The following is a 20,321-nucleotide window of genomic DNA, read 5'->3' on the forward strand; positions in this document are numbered from 1 at the left end:
CAGACTGGGGGCATAATATCTAAAGGCTGCCTCTCCATGCCTCTTGGACTCAGGCTGGGGGCATAGTAACTAAAGGCTGCCTCTCCATGCCTCTTGGTCCCAGGCTGGGGGCATAATAACTAAAGGCTGCCTCTCCATGCCTCTTGGTCCCAGACTGGGGACATAATAACTAAAGGCTGCCTCTCCATGCCTCTTGGTCCCAGGCTGGGGGCATAGTAACTAAAGGCTGCCTCTCCATGTCTTGGTCCCAGGCTGGGGGCATAGTAACTAAAGGCTGTCTCTCCATGCCTCTTGGTCCCAGGCTGGGGACATAATAACTAAAGGCTGCCTCTCCATGCCTCTTGGTCCCAGGCTGGGGGCATAGTAACTAAAGGCTGTCTCTCCATGCCTCTTGGTCCCAGGCTGGGGACATAATAACTAAAGGCTACCTCTCCATGCCTCTTGGTCCCAGGCTGGGGGCATAGTAACTAAAGGCTGCCTCTCCATGCCTCTTGGTCCCAGGCTGGGGGCATAGTAACTAAAGGCTGTCTCTCCATGCCTCTTGGTCCCAGGCTGGGGACATAATAACTAAAGGCTGTCTCTCCATGCCTCTTGGTCCCAGGCTGGGGGCATAGTAACTAAAGGCTGTCTCTCCATGCCTCTTGGTCCCAGGCTGGGGACATAATAACTAAAGGCTGTCTCTCCATGCCTCTTGGTCCCAGGCTGGGGACATAATAACTAAAGGCTACCTCTCCATGCCTCTTGGTCCCAGGCTGGGGGCATAGTAACTAAAGGCTGCTTCTCCATGCCTCTTGGTCCCAGGCTGGGGGCGTAGTAACTAAAGGCTGTCTCTCCATGCCTCTTGGTCCCAGGCTGGGGACATAATAACTAAAGGCTGTCTCTCCATGCCTCTTGGTCCCAGGCTGGGGGCATAGTAACTAAAGGCTGTCTCTCCATGCCTCTTGGTCCCAGGCTGGGGACATAATAACTAAAGGCTACCTCTCCATGCCTCTTGGTCCCAGGCTGGGGGCATAGTAACTAAAGGCTGCCTCTCCATGCCTCTTGGTCCCAGGCTGGGGGCATAGTAACTAAAGGCTGCCTCTCCATGCCTCTTGGTCCCAGGCTGGGGTCATAATAACTAAAGGCTGTCTCTCCATGTCTCTTGGTCCCAGGCTGGGGGCATAATAACTAAAGGCTGCCTCTCCATGCCTCTTGGTCCCAGGCTGGTGTCATAATAACTAAAGGCTGTCTCTCCATGTCTCTTGGTCCCAGGCTGGGGGCATAATAACTAAAGGCTGCCTCTCCATGCCTCTTGGTCCCAGGCTGGGGGCATAGTAACTAAAGGCTGCCTCTCCATGCCTCTTGGTCCCAGGCTGGGGGCATAGTAACTAAAGGCTGTCTCTCCATGCCTCTTGGTCCCAGGCTGGGGGCATAATAACTAAAGGCTGCCTCTCCATGCCTCTTGGTCCCAGGCTGGGGTCATAATAACTAAAGGCTGTCTCTCCATGTCTCTTGGTCCCAGGCTGGGGGCATAGTAACTAAAGGCTGCCTCTCCATGCCTCTTGGTCCCAGGCTGGGGGCATAGTAACTAAAGGCTGCCTCTCCATGCCTCTTGGTCCCAGGCTGGGGTCATAATAACTAAAGGCTGGGGGCATAATAACTAAAGGCTGCCTCTCCGTGTCTCTTGGTCCCAGGCTGGGGTCATAATAACTAAAGGCTGTCTCTCCATGTCTCTTGGTCCCAGGCTGGGGGCATAGTAACTAAAGGCTGTCTCTCCATGCCTCTTGGTCCCAGGCTGGGGGCATAATAACTAAAGGCTGCCTCTCCATGTCTCTTGGTCCCAGGCTGGGGTCATAATAACTAAAGGCTGTCTCTCCATGCCTCTTGGTCCCAGGCTGGGGGCATAATAACTAAAGGCTGCCTCTCCATGCCTCTTGGTCCCAGGCTGGGGGCATAATAACTAAATGCTGTCTCTCCATGCCTCTTGGTCCCAGGCTGGGGACATAATAACTAAAGGCTGGCGACATAGTAACTAAAGGCTGTCTCTCCATGCCTCTTGGTCCCAGGCTGGGGTCATAATAACTAAAGGCTGCCTCTCCATGCCTCTTGGTCCCAGGCTGGGGTCATAATAACTAAATGCTGTCTCTCCATGCCTCTTGGTCCCAGGCTGGGGTCATAATAACTAAATGCTGCCTCTCCATGCCTCTTGGTCCCAGGCTGGGGTCATAATAACTAAATGCTGTCTCTCCATGCCTCTTGGTCCCAGGCTGGGGGCATAATAACTAAAGGCTGCCTCTCCATGTCTCTTGGTCCCAGGCTGGGGTCATAATAACTAAAGGCTGTCTCTCCATGCCTCTTGGTCCCAGGCTGGGGGCATAGTAACTAAAGGCTGTCTCTCCATGCCTCTTGGTCCCAGGCTGGGGACATAATAACTAAAGGCTGTCTCTCCATGCCTCTTGGTCCCAGGCTGGGGACATAATAACTAAAGGCTACCTCTCCATGCCTCTTGGTCCCAGGCTGGGGGCATAGTAACTAAAGGCTGCTTCTCCATGCCTCTTGGTCCCAGGCTGGGGGCGTAGTAACTAAAGGCTGTCTCTCCATGCCTCTTGGTCCCAGGCTGGGGACATAATAACTAAAGGCTGTCTCTCCATGCCTCTTGGTCCCAGGCTGGGGGCATAGTAACTAAAGGCTGTCTCTCCATGCCTCTTGGTCCCAGGCTGGGGACATAATAACTAAAGGCTACCTCTCCATGCCTCTTGGTCCCAGGCTGGGGGCATAGTAACTAAAGGCTGCCTCTCCATGCCTCTTGGTCCCAGGCTGGGGGCATAGTAACTAAAGGCTGCCTCTCCATGCCTCTTGGTCCCAGGCTGGGGTCATAATAACTAAAGGCTGTCTCTCCATGTCTCTTGGTCCCAGGCTGGGGGCATAATAACTAAAGGCTGCCTCTCCATGCCTCTTGGTCCCAGGCTGGTGTCATAATAACTAAAGGCTGTCTCTCCATGTCTCTTGGTCCCAGGCTGGGGGCATAATAACTAAAGGCTGCCTCTCCATGCCTCTTGGTCCCAGGCTGGGGGCATAGTAACTAAAGGCTGCCTCTCCATGCCTCTTGGTCCCAGGCTGGCGACATAGTAACTAAAGGCTGTCTCTCCATGCCTCTTGGTCCCAGGCTGGGGTCATAATAACTAAAGGCTGCCTCTCCATGCCTCTTGGTCCCAGGCTGGGGTCATAATAACTAAAGGCTGTCTCTCCATGTCTCTTGGTCCCAGGCTGGGGGCATAGTAACTAAAGGCTGCCTCTCCATGCCTCTTGGTCCCAGGCTGGGGGCATAGTAACTAAAGGCTGCCTCTCCATGCCTCTTGGTCCCAGGCTGGGGTCATAATAACTAAAGGCTGGGGGCATAATAACTAAAGGCTGCCTCTCCGTGTCTCTTGGTCCCAGGCTGGGGTCATAATAACTAAAGGCTGTCTCTCCATGTCTCTTGGTCCCAGGCTGGGGGCATAGTAACTAAAGGCTGTCTCTCCATGCCTCTTGGTCCCAGGCTGGGGGCATAATAACTAAAGGCTGCCTCTCCATGTCTCTTGGTCCCAGGCTGGGGTCATAATAACTAAAGGCTGTCTCTCCATGCCTCTTGGTCCCAGGCTGGGGGCATAATAACTAAAGGCTGCCTCTCCATGCCTCTTGGTCCCAGGCTGGGGGCATAATAACTAAATGCTGTCTCTCCATGCCTCTTGGTCCCAGGCTGGGGACATAATAACTAAAGGCTGGCGACATAGTAACTAAAGGCTGTCTCTCCATGCCTCTTGGTCCCAGGCTGGGGTCATAATAACTAAAGGCTGCCTCTCCATGCCTCTTGGTCCCAGGCTGGGGTCATAATAACTAAATGCTGTCTCTCCATGCCTCTTGGTCCCAGGCTGGGGTCATAATAACTAAATGCTGCCTCTCCATGCCTCTTGGTCCCAGGCTGGGGTCATAATAACTAAATGCTGTCTCTCCATGCCTCTTGGTCCCAGGCTGGGGGCATAATAACTAAAGGCTGCCTCTCCATGTCTCTTGGTCCCAGGCTGGGGTCATAATAACTAAAGGCTGGCTCTCCATGCCTCTTGGTCCCAGGCTGGGGTCATAATAACTAAAGGCTGGGGGCATAATAACTAAAGGCTGGGGTCATAATAACTAAAGGCTGTCTCTCCATGCCTCTTGGTCTCAGGCTGGGGACATAATAACTAAAGGCTGCCTCTCCATGCCTCTTGGTCCCAGGCTGGGGGCATAGTAACTAAAGGCTGGGGTCATAATAACTAAAGGCTGTCTCTCCATGCCTCTTGGTCCCAGGCTGGGGTCATAATAACTAAAGGCTGTCTCTCCATGCCTCTTGGTCTCAGGCTGGGGACATAATAACTAAAGGCTGCCTCTCCATGCCTCTTGGTCCCAGGCTGGGGACATAATAACTAAAGGCTGCCTCTCCATGCCTCTTGGTCTCAGGCTGGGGACATAATAACTAAAGGCTGCCTCTCCATGCCTCTTGATCCCAGGCTGGGGACATAATAACTAAAGGCTGCCTCTCCATGCCTCTTGGTCCCAGGCTGGGGGCATAATAACTAAAGGCTGCTTCTCCATGCCTCTTGGTCCCAGGCTGGGGGCATAATAACTAAAGGCTGCCTCTCCATGCCTCTTGGTCCCAGGCTGGGGGCATAATAACTAAAGGCTGCCTCTCCATGTCTTGGTCCCAGGCTGGGGTCATAATAACTAAAGGCTGCCTCTCCAAGCCTCTTGGTCCCAGGCTGGGGGCATAGTAACTAAAGGCTGTCTCTCCATGTCTCTTGGTCCCAGGCTGGGGTCATAATAACTAAAGGCTGCCTCTCCATGTCTCTTGGTCACAGGCTGGGGGCATAGTAACTAAATGCTGTCTCTCCATGCCTCTTGGTCCCAGGCTGGGGTCATAATAACTAAAGGCTACCTCTCCATGCCTCTTGGTCCCAGGCTGGGGGCATAGTAACTAAAGGCTGTCTCTCCATGCCTCTTGGTCCCAGGATGGGGGCATAATAACTAAAGGCTGTCTCTCCATGCCTCTTGGTCCCAGGCTGGGGACATAGTAACTAAAGGCTGCCTCTCCATGCCTCTGGTCCCAGACTGGGGGCATAGTAACTAAAGGCTGTCTCTCCATGTCTCTTGGTCCCAGGCTGGGGACATAGTAACTAAAGTCTGCCTCTCCATGCCTCTGGTCCCAGACTGGGGGCATAGTAACTAAAGGCTGTCTCTCCATGCCTCTTGGTCCCAGGATGGGGGCATAATAACTAAAGTCTGCCTCTCCATGCCTCTTGGTCCCAGGCTGGGGTTATAATAACTAAATGCTGCCTCTCCATGCCTCTTGGTCCCAGGCTGGGGTCATAATAACTAAAGGCTGTCTCTCCATGCCTCTTGGTCTCAGGCTGGGGACATAATAACTAAAGGCTGCCTCTCCATGCCTCTTGGTCCCAGGCTGGCGGCATAATAACTAAAGGCTGCCTATCCATGTCTTGGTCCCAGGCTGGGGGCATAGTAACTAAAGGCTGTCTCTCCATGTCTTGGTCCCAGGCTGGGGGCATAATAACTAAAGGCTGTCTCTCCATGCCTCTTGGTCCCAGGCTGGGGTCATAATAACTAAAGGCTGCCTCTCCATGCCTCTTGGTCCCAGGCTGGGGGCATAGTAACTAAATTCTGCCTCTCCATGTCTTGGTCCCAGGCTGGGGGCATAGTAACTAAAGGCTGTCTCTCCATGCCTCTTGGTCCCAGGCTGGGGGCATAGTAACTAAAGGCTGCCTCTCCATGTCTTGGTCCCAGGCTGGGGGCATAATAACTAAAGGCTGCCTCTCCATGCCTCTTGGTCCCAGGCTGGGGGCATAGTAACTAAAGGCTGCCTCTCCATGTCTTGGTCCCAGGCTGGGGGCATAGTAACTAAAGGCTGTCTCTCCATGTCTCTTGGTCCCAGGCTGGGGTCATAATAACTAAAGGCTGCCTCTCCATGTCTCTTGGTCCCAGGCTGGGGGCATAATAACTAAAGGCTGTCTCTCCATGTCTCTTGGTCCCAGGCTGGGGGCATAATAACTAAATGCTGTCTCTCCATGCCTCTTGGTCCCAGGCTGGGGGCATAATAACTAAAGGCTGTCTCTCCATGTCTCTTGGTCCCAGGCTGTGGTCATAATAACTAAATGCTGTCTCTCCATGCCTCTTGGTCCCAGGCTGGGGGCATAATAACTAAAGGCTGCCTCTCCATGCCTCTTGGTCCCATGCTGGGGGCATAATAACTAAAGGCTGGGGGCATAGTAACTAAAGGCTGCCTCTCCATGCCTCTTGGTCCCAGGCTGGGGGCATAATAACTACAGGCTGGGGGCATAGTAACTAAAGGCTGCCTCTCCATGCCTCTTGGTCCCAGGCTGGGGGCATAGTAACTAAAGGCTGTCTCTCCATGTCTCTTGGTCCCAGGCTGGGGACATAATAACTAAAGGCTGTCTCTCCATGCCTCTTGGTCCCAGACTGGGGTCATAATAACTAAAGGCTGTCTCTCCATGCCTCTTGGTCCCAGACTGGGGGCATAATAACTAAAGAATGCCTCTCGATGTCTCTTGGTCCCAGGCTGGGGACATAGTAACTAAAGGCTGGGGACATAATAACTAAAGGCTGTCTCTCCATGCCTCTTGGTCCCAGGCTGGGGACATAGTAACTAAAGGCTGGGGACATAATAACTAAAGGCTGCCTCTCCATGCCTCTTGGTCCCAGGCTGGGGGCATAGTAACTAAAGGCTGCCTCTCCATGCCTCTTGGTCCCAGGCTGGGGGCATAATAACTAAAGGCTGCCTCTCCATGCCTCTTGGACTCAGGCTGGGGGCATAATAACTAAAGGCTGTCTCTCCATGCCTCTTGGTCCCAGACTGGGGGCATAATAACTAAAGGCTGCCTCTCCGTGCCTCTTGGACTCAGGCTGGGGTCATAATAACTAAAGGCTGTCTCTCCATGCCTCTTGGTCCCAGACTGGGGGCATAATAACTAAAGGCTGCCTCTCCATGTCTCTTGGTCCCAGGCTGGGGACATAGTAACTAAAGGCTGGGGACATAATAACTAAAGGCTGTCTCTCCATGCCTCTTGGTCCCAGGCTGGGGACATAGTAACTAAAGGCTGGGGTCATAATAACTAAAGGCTGCCTCTCCATGCCTCTTGGTCCCAGGCTGGGGTCATAATAACTAAAGGCTGCCTCTCCATGCCTCTTGGTCCCAGGCTGGGGGCATAATAACTAAAGGCTGCCTCTCCATGCCTCTTGGTCCCAGGCTGCGGTCATAATAACTAAAGGCTGCCTCTCCATGCCTCTTGGTCCCAGGCTGGGGACATAATAACTAAAGGCTGTCTCTCCATGCCTCTTGGTCCCAGGCTGGGGGCATAGTAACTAAAGGCTGGGGACATAATAACTAAAGGCTGGGGACATAATAACTAAAGGCTGCCTCTCCATGCCTCTTGGTCCCAGGCTGGGGGCATAGTAACTAAAGGCTGCCTCTCCATGCCTCTTGGTCCTAGACTGGGGACATAATAACTAAAGACTGCCTCTCCAGGCCTCTTGGACTCAGGCTGGGGGCATAGTAACTAAAGGCTGTCTCTCCATGCCTCTTGGTCCCAGGCTGGGGTCATAATAACTAAAGGCTGGGGGCATAGTAACTAAAGGCTGCCTCTCCATGCCTCTTGGTCCCAGGCTGGGGTCATAGTAACTAAAGACTGCCTCTCCAGGCCTCTTGGTCCTAGACTTCAGGATAGTTAAAAGGCCAGAGGACCTGAGGGACATACTGGGTACATAACTTAAAAGCATGTCTGACATGTATTGAGGTGCACTATGGAACGCCGTTTGGGTCTTTGTGTGTCAAAAACATACACGTCAAATAGCACTATGTAAACTATATGCAAATGTTGACCAATCACAAATCAGGTGCATGTGAAGCCAGCTATATGAAAAACATCTCATTCATCATCACCAACAAATGACTAAATCATGTCGAACCTTGACAACATGAGAGACCTCTTTTTAAGTTTTACCAGCCAAGTGCAACCACCTTTCCAACCAGCCCAGGAGGATCAGCTGGTTCAAAGGTAGGATTCATTCTGGTAGGTTTGGTAATACCTGGCAAAAGTCAACATTAACCGGTACAACTACCTAGTAACGTTAACACATAACGATCCCCTGTCTATTATTAGTATATCTAACTAGCTATGTTATCGATCCCCTGTCTATTATTAGTATATCTAACTAGCTATGTTATCGTGTGTTATTTTACAGTATGTCTGTTCCAGTAAACTAGTCCTGTCTATTATTAGTATATCTAGCTAGCTATGTTATCGTGTGTTATTTTACAGTATGTCTGTTCTAGTAAACTAGTCCTGTCTATTATTAGTATATCTAACTAGCTATGTTATCGTGTGTTATTTTACAGTATGTCTGTTCCAGTAAACTAGTCCTGTCTATTATTAGTATATCTAGCTAGCTATGTTATCGTGTGTTATTTTACAGTATGTCTGTTCCAGTAAACTAGTCCTGTCTATTATTAGTATATCTAGCTAGCTATGTTATCGTGTGTTATTTTACAGTATGTCTGTTCCAGTAAACTAGTCCTGTCTATTATTAGTATATCTAGCTAGCTATGTTATCGTGTGTTATTTTACAGTATGTCTGTTCCAGTAAACTAGTCCTGTCTATTATTAGTATATCTAGCTAGCTATGTTATCGTGTGTTATTTTACAGTATGTCTGTTCCAGTAAACTAGTCCTGTCTATTATTAGTATATCTAACTAGCTATGTTATCGTGTGTTATTTTACAGTATGTCTGTTCCAGTAAACTAGTCCTGTCTATTATTAGTATATCTAACTAGCTATGTTATCGAGTGTTATTTTACAGTATGTCTGTTCCAGTAAACTAGTCCTGTCTATTATTAGTATATCTAACTAGCTATGTTATCGATCCCCTGTCTATTATTAGTATATCTAGCTAGCTATGTTATCGATCCCCTTTCTATTATTAGTATATCTAACTAGCTATGTTATCGTGTGTTATTTTACAGTGTCTGTTCCAGTAAACTAGTCCTTTCTATTGTTATCATGTTGTGTTATGATGTTTACTTTTTCTTCAAGTATCACTTGAACATGAAGCGTCGTTGGACTGAACAAACTGTTAGTTAGCTAACGACGGCAGCAGCTACCGTGGGGTGTGTGAGTCTGGACCCCGTCGATTAGGCTGAATGTCATTATTGTACCTTTTATAACGTTTACACATGTCAGATTTCAGTCGTTCAGGAGACGGAATAATGCTGGAATCCAAAGGTGTCAACCCGGGAGAAGCAGACTGATAACTATGAGGGTTTGTCTGATCGCTGAGCCTCACATCCTGCAGCTGAACAGGAGAGGTACATTTTCCCTTTATCCCTGCAGTACTTGAGGACACAGTGGGGTCCACAGTGATTGCTTTGTAAGTAAGTTAGGTGTGAAGCTATCTTGTGATTTAACAGACTTATTGAAGGATATTTTACTGATTTAAAGATCATGGACAGTTTCCCTGTTTTATATTAGGATACTTTTCATTAGATTTAAATAATGTTTCCATATCTCAGTGTCTTCAGAGTCTCCTGTGAGGCAGATCAAGTTGCACTATGGTCAGGAGGAGAGCAGCTTCTAGAAGGTTTTGGGGGAAACATTCCCCCAGATGAATCCAAATGTAGAGGCCTTTAAGATAGACAGGAGGAGGAGGCTCCTTCTCCTACAGCTGGACAGCAATCAAATCAGCTGGACTATTGAGGTCTGCCCTGTACTTAAGATTGAAGGTATTTGATAGTTTATGTGTTAGGAAGGAGGAGGTAGATTGATATTTATTACATCACATGATGAATGCCAGAGGTAATGAATTCATTTTAAAAGAACCTGGACTGAATTCATGTTAAAATAAACTGGACTTCCCTCTGTATACAAACGTTATAAATTAATTGATCAACTGGTGATTCCTTTTATTTTAATGTTAAAGGAAACTGTGAGGGAGGACAGAACCTCGGAGACAGAGACTCCACCTATGGAGACAGGCCTCCCTGTTGACTCACCACGAGACAGAGACTCCACCTATGGAGACAGGCCTCCCTGTTGACTCACCACGAGACAGAGACTCCACCTATGGAGACAGGCCTCCCTGTTGACTCACCACGAGACAGAGACTCCACCTATGGAGACAGGCCTCCCTGTTGACTCACCACAAGCTTCAATGACACTAGAGGTTTGGAACGTTAAATGACCTTTTCCACTTTTAGCATCAAATGATAAAGTATAATATTAGTTCTAGGATTGTCATTGTAACGTAACAATCAGAATGGCTTTATTTATTACTGCACCTGTATTGATTACAGTCTCTAGAGGAAATGTGGGAGATACGACGTCTCCAAGACGAGGCCTACCATCTCTCTCTGGCTGCAGACCAGGAGGAAGTATGTATATAATATAGCTGAGTAAATCTGTTTAAATCACACATCATTGGCATTCCAACAGGAAACACTTTTTCACACAAAACAGATGAATTCAATACTTATTTTTGCCACAGGAGATGAAACGTCGTTGTTTTGAGGAGTGGGAGAGCAGGCGGAGGAAGGTAAGGGATTTCACCAAGTTGATATCATCTGTATATTATGTAAGAGATAAACACAGGCGTTCTGTACATTACCTTGGAAATGATGGACGACGCAGCAGGACAAGGTGGAGCCGAGTCCCTTTGTGGAGTTCCTTTTCCCAAGGTAATGTACAGAAAGGAGTTGTTTATCCTGCTTATACTACAGTTACCAAAGAAGACAATACTAAAGCCCACATTTATCTGCAGAAACCCTGCTGCTGCTTACTGCTACTGCTACTATGAGCTGTCTTCCTGCTCCCAGCACCACCCCAGACTCCACCTGTTAGGTTCTGTGTTCCTGCTCCCAGCACCACCCCAGACTCCACCTGTAAGGTTCTGTGTTCCTGCTCCCAGCACCACCCCAGACTCCACCTGTTAGGTTCTGTGTTCCTGCTCCCAGCACTACCCCAGACTCCACCTGTTAGGTTCTGTGTTCCTGCTCCCAGCATCACCCCAGACTCCACCTGTTAGGTTCTGTGTTCCTGCTCCCAGCACCACCCCAGACTCCACCTGTTAGGTTCTGTGTTCCTGCTCCCAGCACCACCCCAGACTCCACCTGTTAGGTTCTGTGTTCCTGCTCCCAGCACCACCCCAGACTCCACCTGTTAGGTTCTGTGTTCCTGCTCCCGGCACCACCCCAGACTCCACCTGTTAGGTTCTGTGTTCCTGCTCCCAGCATCACCCCAGACTCCACCTGTTAGGTTCTGTGTTCCTGCTCCCAGCACCACCCCAGACTCCACCTGTTAGGTTCTGTGTTCCTGCTCCCAGCACCACCCCAGACTCCACCTGTTAGGTTCTGTCTTCCTGCTCCCAGCACCACCCCAGACTCCACCTGTTAGGTTCTGTGTTCCTGCTCCCAGCACCACCCCAGACTCCACCTGTTAGGTTCTGTGTTCCTGCTCCCAGCACCACCCCAGACTCCACCTGTTAGGTTCTGTGTTCCTGCTCCCGGCACCACCCCAGACTCCACCTGTTAGGTTCTGTGTTCCTGCTCCCAGCACCACCCCAGACTACACCTGTTAGGTTCTGTGTTCCTGCTCCCAGCACCACCCCAGACTCCACCTGTTAGGTTCTGTGTTCCTGCTCCCAGCACCACCCCAGACTCCACCTGTTAGGTTCTGTGTTCCTGCTCCCGGCACCACCCCAGACTCCACCTGTTAGGTTCTGTGTTCCTGCTCCCAGCACCACCCCAGACTCCACCTGTTAGGTTCTGTGTTCCTGCTCCCAGCACCACCCCAGACTCCACCTGTTAGGTTCTGTGTTCCTGCTCCCAGCACCACCCCAGACTCCACCTGTTAGGTTCTGTGTTCCTGCTCCCAGCACCACCCCAGACTCCACCTGTTAGGTTCTGTGTTCCTGCTCCCGGCACCACCCCAGACTCCACCTGTTAGGTTCTGTGTTCCTGCTCCCAGCACCACCCCAGACTCCACCTGTTAGGTTCTGTGTTCCTGCTCCCAGCACCACCCCAGACTCCACCTGTTAGGTTCTGTGTTCCTGCTCCCAGCACCACCCCAGACTCCACCTGTTAGGTTCTGTGTTCCTGCTCCCAGCACCACCCCAGACTCCACCTGTTAGGTTCTGTGTTCCTGCTCCCAGCACCACCCCAGACTCCACCTGTTAGGTTCTGTGTTCCTGCTCCCAGCACCACCCCAGACTCCACCTGTTAGGTTCTGTGTTCCTGCTCCCAGCACCACCCCAGACTCCACCTGTTAGGTTCTGTGTTCCTGCTCCCAGCACCACCCCAGACTCCACCTGTTAGGTTCTGTGTTCCTGCTCCCAGCACCACCCCAGACTCCACCTGTTAGGTTCTGTGTTCCTGCTCCCGGCACCACCCCAGACTCCACCTGTTAGGTTCTGTGTTCCTGCTCCCGGCACCACCCCAGACTCCACCTGTTAGGTTCTGTGTTCCTGCTCCCAGCACCACCCCAGACTCCACCTGTTAGGTTCTGTGTTCCTGCTCCCGGCACCACCCCAGACTCCACCTGTTAGGTTCTGTGTTCCTGCTCCCGGCACCACCCCAGACTCCACCTGTTAGGTTCTGTGTTCCTGCTCCCGGCACCACCCCAGACTCCACCTGTTAGGTTCTGTGTTCCTGCTCCCAGCACCACCCCAGACTCCACCTGTTAGGTTCTGTGTTCCTGCTCCCAGCACCACCCCAGACTCCACCTGTTAGGTTCTGTGTTCCTGCTCCCGGCATCACCCCAGACTCCACCTGTTAGGTTCTGTGTTCCTGCTCCCAGCACCACCCCAGACTCCACCTGTTAGGTTCTGTGTTCCTGCTCCCAGCACCACCCCAGACTCCACCTGTTAGGTTCTGTGTTCCTGCTCCCGGCATCACCCCAGACTCCACCTGTTAGGTTCTGTGTTCCTGCTCCCAGCACCACCCCAGACTCCACCTGTTAGGTTCTGTGTTCCTGCTCCCAGCACCACCCCAGACTCCACCTGTTAGGTTCTGTGTTCCTGCTCCCAGCACCACCCCAGACTCCACCTGTTAGGTTCTGTGTTCCTGCTCCCAGCACCACCCCAGACTCCACCTGTTAGGTTCTGTGTTCCTGCTCCCAGCACCACCTTCAACAGATGATCAGGTCTATATAATTATCAAACATACATTAGTAATGGAAAGGAAACACAGACTCTTTGTTTTAAGTATTATAATTCTCTGTTAGTAATACAATTGTAGGCAGCAGTTGGTACAGAGGACAGTATATGAGAGTTTCTCCCCAGGTTCTGCAAAATGTCTAAGACATCCTGTAACTCATATAGCCTCCACAGTCCTCCTCGCGTGACTTTCAACAACATTTGAATAAATCTAACCTCCCCCTGAAAGCAGCAACCATCTAATCAGCAATTAAAAGCTCAGAAGTAGAAACTTGACCTTTCATCACAGGGTCATAACAAGGTGAACGAGTCCAAGCATCTTCTGACAGGTGGCTGTTTTCATCAGGCCTGCGGCAGCCTCGTGTTCTCAGAGAACCAGTGGTATTGTCAGAACCTCAGATAGCCAGGTGGGGTCCAGACAGGAGGGGTCTGAACGTAGGGGGTTTCCTCCTTCTGATAGTGTCTGAAGGGCTCAACACTCAGAGATCTGAGATCTGAACAAGTGTTAAAACACACACAGAGATCTGCTAGAAGAGGAGACCTTACAGTTTATCACACCATTTATTAACCCTTTAAAAGGTATGAGGCCTTGGTTTAACCCCTTCACTTTGCTTGGGCAGTGAGCTGCCCTGAATGAGCAGAGCCTATATCACCAAGACTTGCATTATTCATTACTAAATAAATGGTTAACTGTATTTCTACATGCCGTTTTAATTCTGAACTGGTTTTAATTCCCATTCTAGAACTCAACAATGCTGTGGTATAAATATATGTAGAACTTAACACTGACAGTAATGCATCTTGTAGTCAATAGAGGAGACAGAGGGGGGTCTCTCATCCAGAGCAGCCTGATGAAGGGCCCTTTAAGATCAAATACCAGGATGGGAGGGAGCGGATTAGGAGGTTCCTGCTCTCTGAATCCATTCAGGTAAATCATTCATTTACTTGTTGATAAACTCACTACTATTAATGTACATTTCAGGCTGAATTACAATTGTTAATGTTGGTCTTTTGTTCTATAGATGTTGTTTGAGTTTGTGGGGGAGGATGATGACTGGAGTTGAGGTGTTTACCCTCCAGACAGCAGCAGGCTTCACAACCCTGAAGAGCACCATTAATGGGTCATTGGAGGACCATGACATTAGGGAGTCATGTGGAGTTGTCTTTAGGGTTGTCTGTGGAGGATGTACAGGTGACTAGCATGAAAATACTTAATAATAATATATTTATGTTTGTATAGGACTACATCTGAACTACTTGATAGTTATAACCTTTATGTGTGGTTGTTTCTGTCCATTTACAGGAAATCCTATCACCTCATCTCTCACCTGTCCCCTCTCCTCATCTCTCACCTGTCCCCTCTCCTCACCTGTCCCCTCTCCTCACCTCTCACCTGTCCCCTCTCCTCACCTGTCCCCTCTCCTCACCTCTCGCCTGTCCCCTCTCCTCACCTCTCGCCTGTCCCCTCTCCTCACCTCTCGCCTGTCCCCTCTCCTCACCTCTCGCCTGTCCCCTCTCCTCACCTCTCGACCGTCCCCTCTCCTCACCTCTCGACCTGTCCCCTCTCCTCACCTCTCGACCTGTCCCCTCTCCTCACCTCTCGACCTGTCCCCTCTCCTCACCTCTCGACCTGTCCCCTCTCCTCACCTCTCGACCTGTCCCCTCTCCTCACCTCTCGCCTGTCCCCTCTCCTCACCTCTCGCCTGTCCCCTCTCCTCGCCTGTCCCCTCTCCTCGCCTGTCCCCTCTCCTCGCCTGTCCCCTCTCCTCGCCTGTCCCCTCTCCTCACCTCTCGCCTGTCCCCTCTCCTCACCTCTCGCCTGTCCCCTCTCCTCACCTCTCGCCTGTCCCCTCTCCTCACCTCTCGCCTGTCCCCTCTCCTCACCTCTCGCCTGTCCCCTCTCCTCACCTCTCGCCCGTCCCCTCTCCTCACCTCTCGCCCGTCCCCTCTCCTCTCCTCACCTCTCGACCGTCCCCTCTCCTCTCCTCACCTCTCGACCGTCCCCTCTCCTCTCCTCACCTCTCGACCGTCCCCTCTCCTCTCCTCACCTCTCGACCGTCCCCTCTCCTCACCTCTCGACCTGTCCCCTCTCCTCACCTCTCGACCTGTCCCCTCTCCTCACCTCTCGACCTGTCCCCTCTCCTCACCTCTCGACCTGTCCCCTCTCCTCACCTCTCGACCTGTCCCCTCTCCTCACCTCTCGACCTGTCCCCTCTCCTCACCTCTCGACCTGTCCCCTCTCCTCACCTCTCGACCTGTCCCCTCTCCTCACCTCTCGACCTGTCCCCTCTCCTCACCTCTCGACCTGTCCCCTCTCCTCACCTCTCGACCTGTCCCCTCTCCTCACCTCTCGCCTGTCCCCTCTCCTCACCTCTCGCCTGTCCCCTCTCCTCTCCTCACGCCTGTCCCCTCTCCTCTCCTCACCTCTCGCCCGTCCCCTCTCCTCACCTCTCGCCCGTCCCCTCTCCTCACCTCTCGACCGTCCCCTCTCCTCACCTCTCGACCGTCCCCTCTCCTCACCTCTCGACCGTCCCCTCTCCTCACCTCTCGACCGTCCCCTCTCCTCACCTCTCGCCCGTCCCCTCTCCTCACCTCTCGCCCGTCCCCTCTCCTCACCTCTCGCCCGTCCCCTCACCTCACCTCACCTCTCGCCCGTCCCCTCTCCTCACCTCTCGCCCGTCCCCTCTCCTCACCTCTCGCCCGTCCCCTCTCCTCACCTCTCGCCCGTCCCCTCTCCTCACCTCTCGCCCGTCCCCTCTCCTCACCTCTCGCCCGTCCCCTCTCCTCACCTCTCGCCCGTCCCCTCTCCTCACCTCTCGCCCGTCCCCTCTCCTCACCTCTCGCCCGTCCCCTCTCCTCACCTCTCGCCCGTCCCCTCTCCTCACCTCTCGCCCGTCCCCTCTCCTCACCTCTCGCCCGTCCCCTCTCCTCACCTCTCGCCCGTCCCCTCTCCTCACCTCTCGCCCGTCCCCTCTCCTCACCTCTCGCCCGTCCCCTCTCCTCACCTCTCGCCCGTCCCCTCTCCTCACCTCTCGCCCGTCCCCTCTCCTCACCTCTCGCCAGTCCCCTCTCCTCACCTCTCGCCAGTCCCCTCTCCTCACCTCTCGCCCGTCCCCTCTCCTCACCTCTCGCCCGTCCCCTCTCCTCACCTCTCGCCCGTCCCCTCTCCTCACCTCTCGCCCGTCCCCTCTCCTCACCTCTCGCCCGTCCCCTCTCCTCACCTCTCGCCTGTCCCCTCTCCTCACCTCTCGCCTGTCCCCTCTCCTCACCTCTCGCCTGTCCCCTCTCCTCACCTCTCGCCAGCCCCCTCTCCTCCTCTCCTCTCCTCTCCCCTCCTTCATCACCAACCTTTCCTTCTCATCACCCCTCACCCTGAATGTCCTCACTCTTTTCTTCTTTCCACCCCTCACCTTCTAACTCATTTCTCCTTCTCCCTCACCTTCTAACTCATTTCTCCTTCTCCCTCACCTTCTAACTCATTTCTCCTTCTCCCTCACCTTCTAACTCATTTCTCCTTCTCCCTCACCTTCTAACTCATTTCTCCTTCTCCCTCACCTTCTAACTCATTTCTCCTTCTCCCTCACCTTCTAACTCATTTCTCCTTCTCCCTCATCTTCACCTCCCTCATCTCCATCACTTATGTTTTAGTGGTGTGTGTTTGTAGTATTCAGGAGTTGTGTTTTAGTGGTGTGTGTGTGTTTTCGAGAATTCAGGAGTTGTGTCTTAGTGGTGTGTGTGTTTGGAGTATTCAGGAGTTGTGTGTGTGTGTGTAGGGTAGGGTGCATGGTGTAGTAGAGAGCAGTGCAGAACCCTGGAGGTTGAGTGTTTGAAGGGGTACGGGACGATACAAAGTTTGTGAACCACTGGGATAGATGATGAAAAGACATGAGTTGTGTGTGTGTGTGTGTGTAGGGTAGGGCGCATGGTGTAGTAGAGAGCATAGCAGTGCAGACCCCTGGAGGTTGAGTGGTAGAACCACTGGGGTAGATGATGAAAAGACAGGAGTTTGTGTGTGTGTAGGGTAGGGCGCATGGTGTAGTAGAGAGCATAGCAGTGCAGACCCCTGGAGGTTGAGTGGTTGAACCACTGGGGTAGATGATGAAAAGACACATTATGATGTGATTGTGATTTTCCTGAACACCTCCGGAGGGAGTCAGACATGCATTGTGTCTGGATATCTTACAAATGTAGACAGATGTGGAAAGTGGAACTAGTTATCATTATCCTGCCTTTTAAAATCAATGTCAGGTGGCACCATTGACTTATGACATCACTATGTGTCTTAAATAAATACAGTTTCTGGTGTAAAAACAGCCTCTCAAAAGGACAAAGCTCCACTAAATAACCAGAACATTTAAAAGGGAACATCTTACAAACACCGTCAATGAAAAGCTACAACATTATTCACACTATATTCTGATTATCAAGGTATCAAGGTATGGGAGACAGAAAACTGATATGGTATTTAGTGATACTGATTTAATACTATATTGTTGAAGTAACATATACTATGTGTGATACAAAGCAACAAAACACTTTCTATATAGTAAAACAAGCAACATGATGCTGATATTTCTCTGTGTGTCTGTTTGGGTATCAAATCAAAAGAGTTGGAATCAACTATTGGAGTCAGCTGTTGAATGGACAACTGCTACTCTGAAAGTCCTCATGGTTCCTCCTGCTCCTCTGGTGGTAAAACAGAGACATCTGGTGGTCAGACAAGGTTACTGCATGTCTATTTAATTACTCACCTATCAGTCATATGGACATCTGCATTCAGACTGATGCTCCATCACTTCCTCTGGTCTTCTCAAACTGCTGTCCTAGAGTATTAGTAGTAGTAGCGGCAGTAGTAGTAGCGGTAGTAGTAGTAGCAGCAGTAGTAGTTGCAGTAGTAGTAGTAGTAGCAGTAGTAGTAGTAGCAGTAGTAGCAGCAGTAGTAGCAGCAGTAGTAGTTGCAGTAGTAGTAGCAGTAGCAGTAGCAGTAGTAGTAGCAGCAGTAGTAGCAGTAGCAGTAGTAGTAGTAGTAGTAGTAGTATCATGTAGACACCAGCCTACTGTTGACAGCTCAGTGTTGACAGCTCAGTGTTGACAGCTCTGTCAGGGGTATGGGCCAAAATTCAACCAGCTTATTGTGGGAGGCTTGTGTAAGGCTACCCGAAACGTTTGACCCAAGTTAAACAATTTAAAAGCAATGCTACCAAATACTAATTGAGTGTATGTAAACTTTTGACCCACTGGGGATGTGATGAAAGAAATAAAAGCTGAAATAAATCCTTCTCCCTACTATTATTCTGACATTTCACATTCTTAAAATAAAGTGGTGATCCTAACTGACCTAAGACAGGTCATTTTTACTTGAATTAAATGTCAGTGAAAAACTGAGTTTAAATGTATTTGGCTAAGGTATATGTAAACTTCCGACTTCAGCTGTACCTTGAGAACATTTGGGGAGAGTACCTATAAATGTAAAGAAACGGATTTAATTTGTAGAATAGATACCTCAAAGGTACCTATGGTGGTGAGAGGAAACTGTTCTTTGTCGTCCGTCTTTGGTCGAGTTTCCTAGACTATATTACATGTGCAGCTGCAGACTGAATGTCTAGTCTTCACCTTCACTCATCGAGAGTTTCAGAGGTTTTATTTTCTGGTGTTGTATTTTTAAGCCATTTGTCAGCCGTGTCACTGCTCCACTCTGTCTGGTCCGTATTTAAATTACAACCATTTCAGCCTGTGGTCTAAATAGTTAGATCTTCAGCGAGTTCTTTTAAGAACTCATCTTGGAGGGCGGTTCCATCACGTTGCCACAATGTCTTCACATGGGCGTGGTTACTGACTTACCAAAAGTTGAAAAACTATTATATCATTTAGAAGGCTAAAATCACATTGCTATCTTTCCACATATAGTTTCGTATTTCATCGTATACGTTTTAAAACATTTAGATGTAATTCTGATATCTATATTGTGAAAGCTCTTAAATATACAGTTATTTAGTTATACCATCCTTAATGATATCACAAAATACTAAATTATGACATGATTATTGTTTGGATCCCAACAGACCATTCCAAACGTTTGGATTCCAAAACTAATGTTCCAATGTCCAATATTTTGATGTAAATGTTTTAAGCAAGAGTTTATTTTGTAACACTCAGACATTCCATTCTCAATACTGCAGAGCCGAAGAGAGTTTACGACCAGTGTTAAGTCATAAAACCGTCCCAACTCCTCCCCCTTCCTCTCTGGGGGTGGGGGGGGGGGGGGGGGGTGTTGGGGAATAATCAGAATTAGGTGGTAACATAGGTAAGATGTTTTATATTCATCATGTTTGTAAGTTACTTCTCATCAGAATGTGTTTGTATAATACTGTGGCGGGATTGCAGCATCTGTTCTATGTCAAGACTAAGTTGTTTGGGCTGGAGAGAGGGGAGAGGTCAAGTGTGTATCTCTTGGCTCCACAATGTCTGTGTGCCAGTCAGTGTGTCTCTGTGATCTTGTCAAGATAGGATGGATTTGATATATGCTTGTATCTAAATGACAATTTGATATATATCATAGGGTGGGGGTAATGTCTTGGTACCATTTTGTACCAAGGACGAAATAAGAGCTTTGTTTAGGAGACCAAACTGAACGATAATTTATAGCCAACTCTGTCTGGCTAGCGGATACTCCTCTCTGAAGTAAAGTATTTTCTTTGTGTAAGTTCCTAAGACCTGTGGTTTGTCATGTCGTCTAGGGGGAGTGGATCTTTGCTATTAAAGGATCTGTTACAATGTAGAGGGGGCTCTCAGAGAATTCATTGATAGACACTGAATTGATCTGAGAGTCACAGGGTTGTGATAGAGCTCATATAATTAAAGATGGACTTTGATAACTAACTCTGACTTGTGTTGTGGTTTGCTCTCATGATTTGGTAAATAGGGGAAATTTCCACGACAGGGGGGGTTCTATCTTTGATCCTCACCCAGGAGAGAGAGTCATGACAACAGTTAGGTAGCAGTTATGCCGGCGGGCCCCGGTGGCAACAAATTAGCAATACCAAAAGCTTACCTTGAGAGTTCCAGTGTTGTGTTGGAAGGTCCTAGCCAACTA

The sequence above is a fragment of the Oncorhynchus clarkii genome, chromosome 6, assembly GCF_045791955.1.
Source record: "Oncorhynchus clarkii lewisi isolate Uvic-CL-2024 chromosome 6, UVic_Ocla_1.0, whole genome shotgun sequence".
Lineage (NCBI taxonomy): Eukaryota > Metazoa > Chordata > Actinopteri > Salmoniformes > Salmonidae > Oncorhynchus > Oncorhynchus clarkii.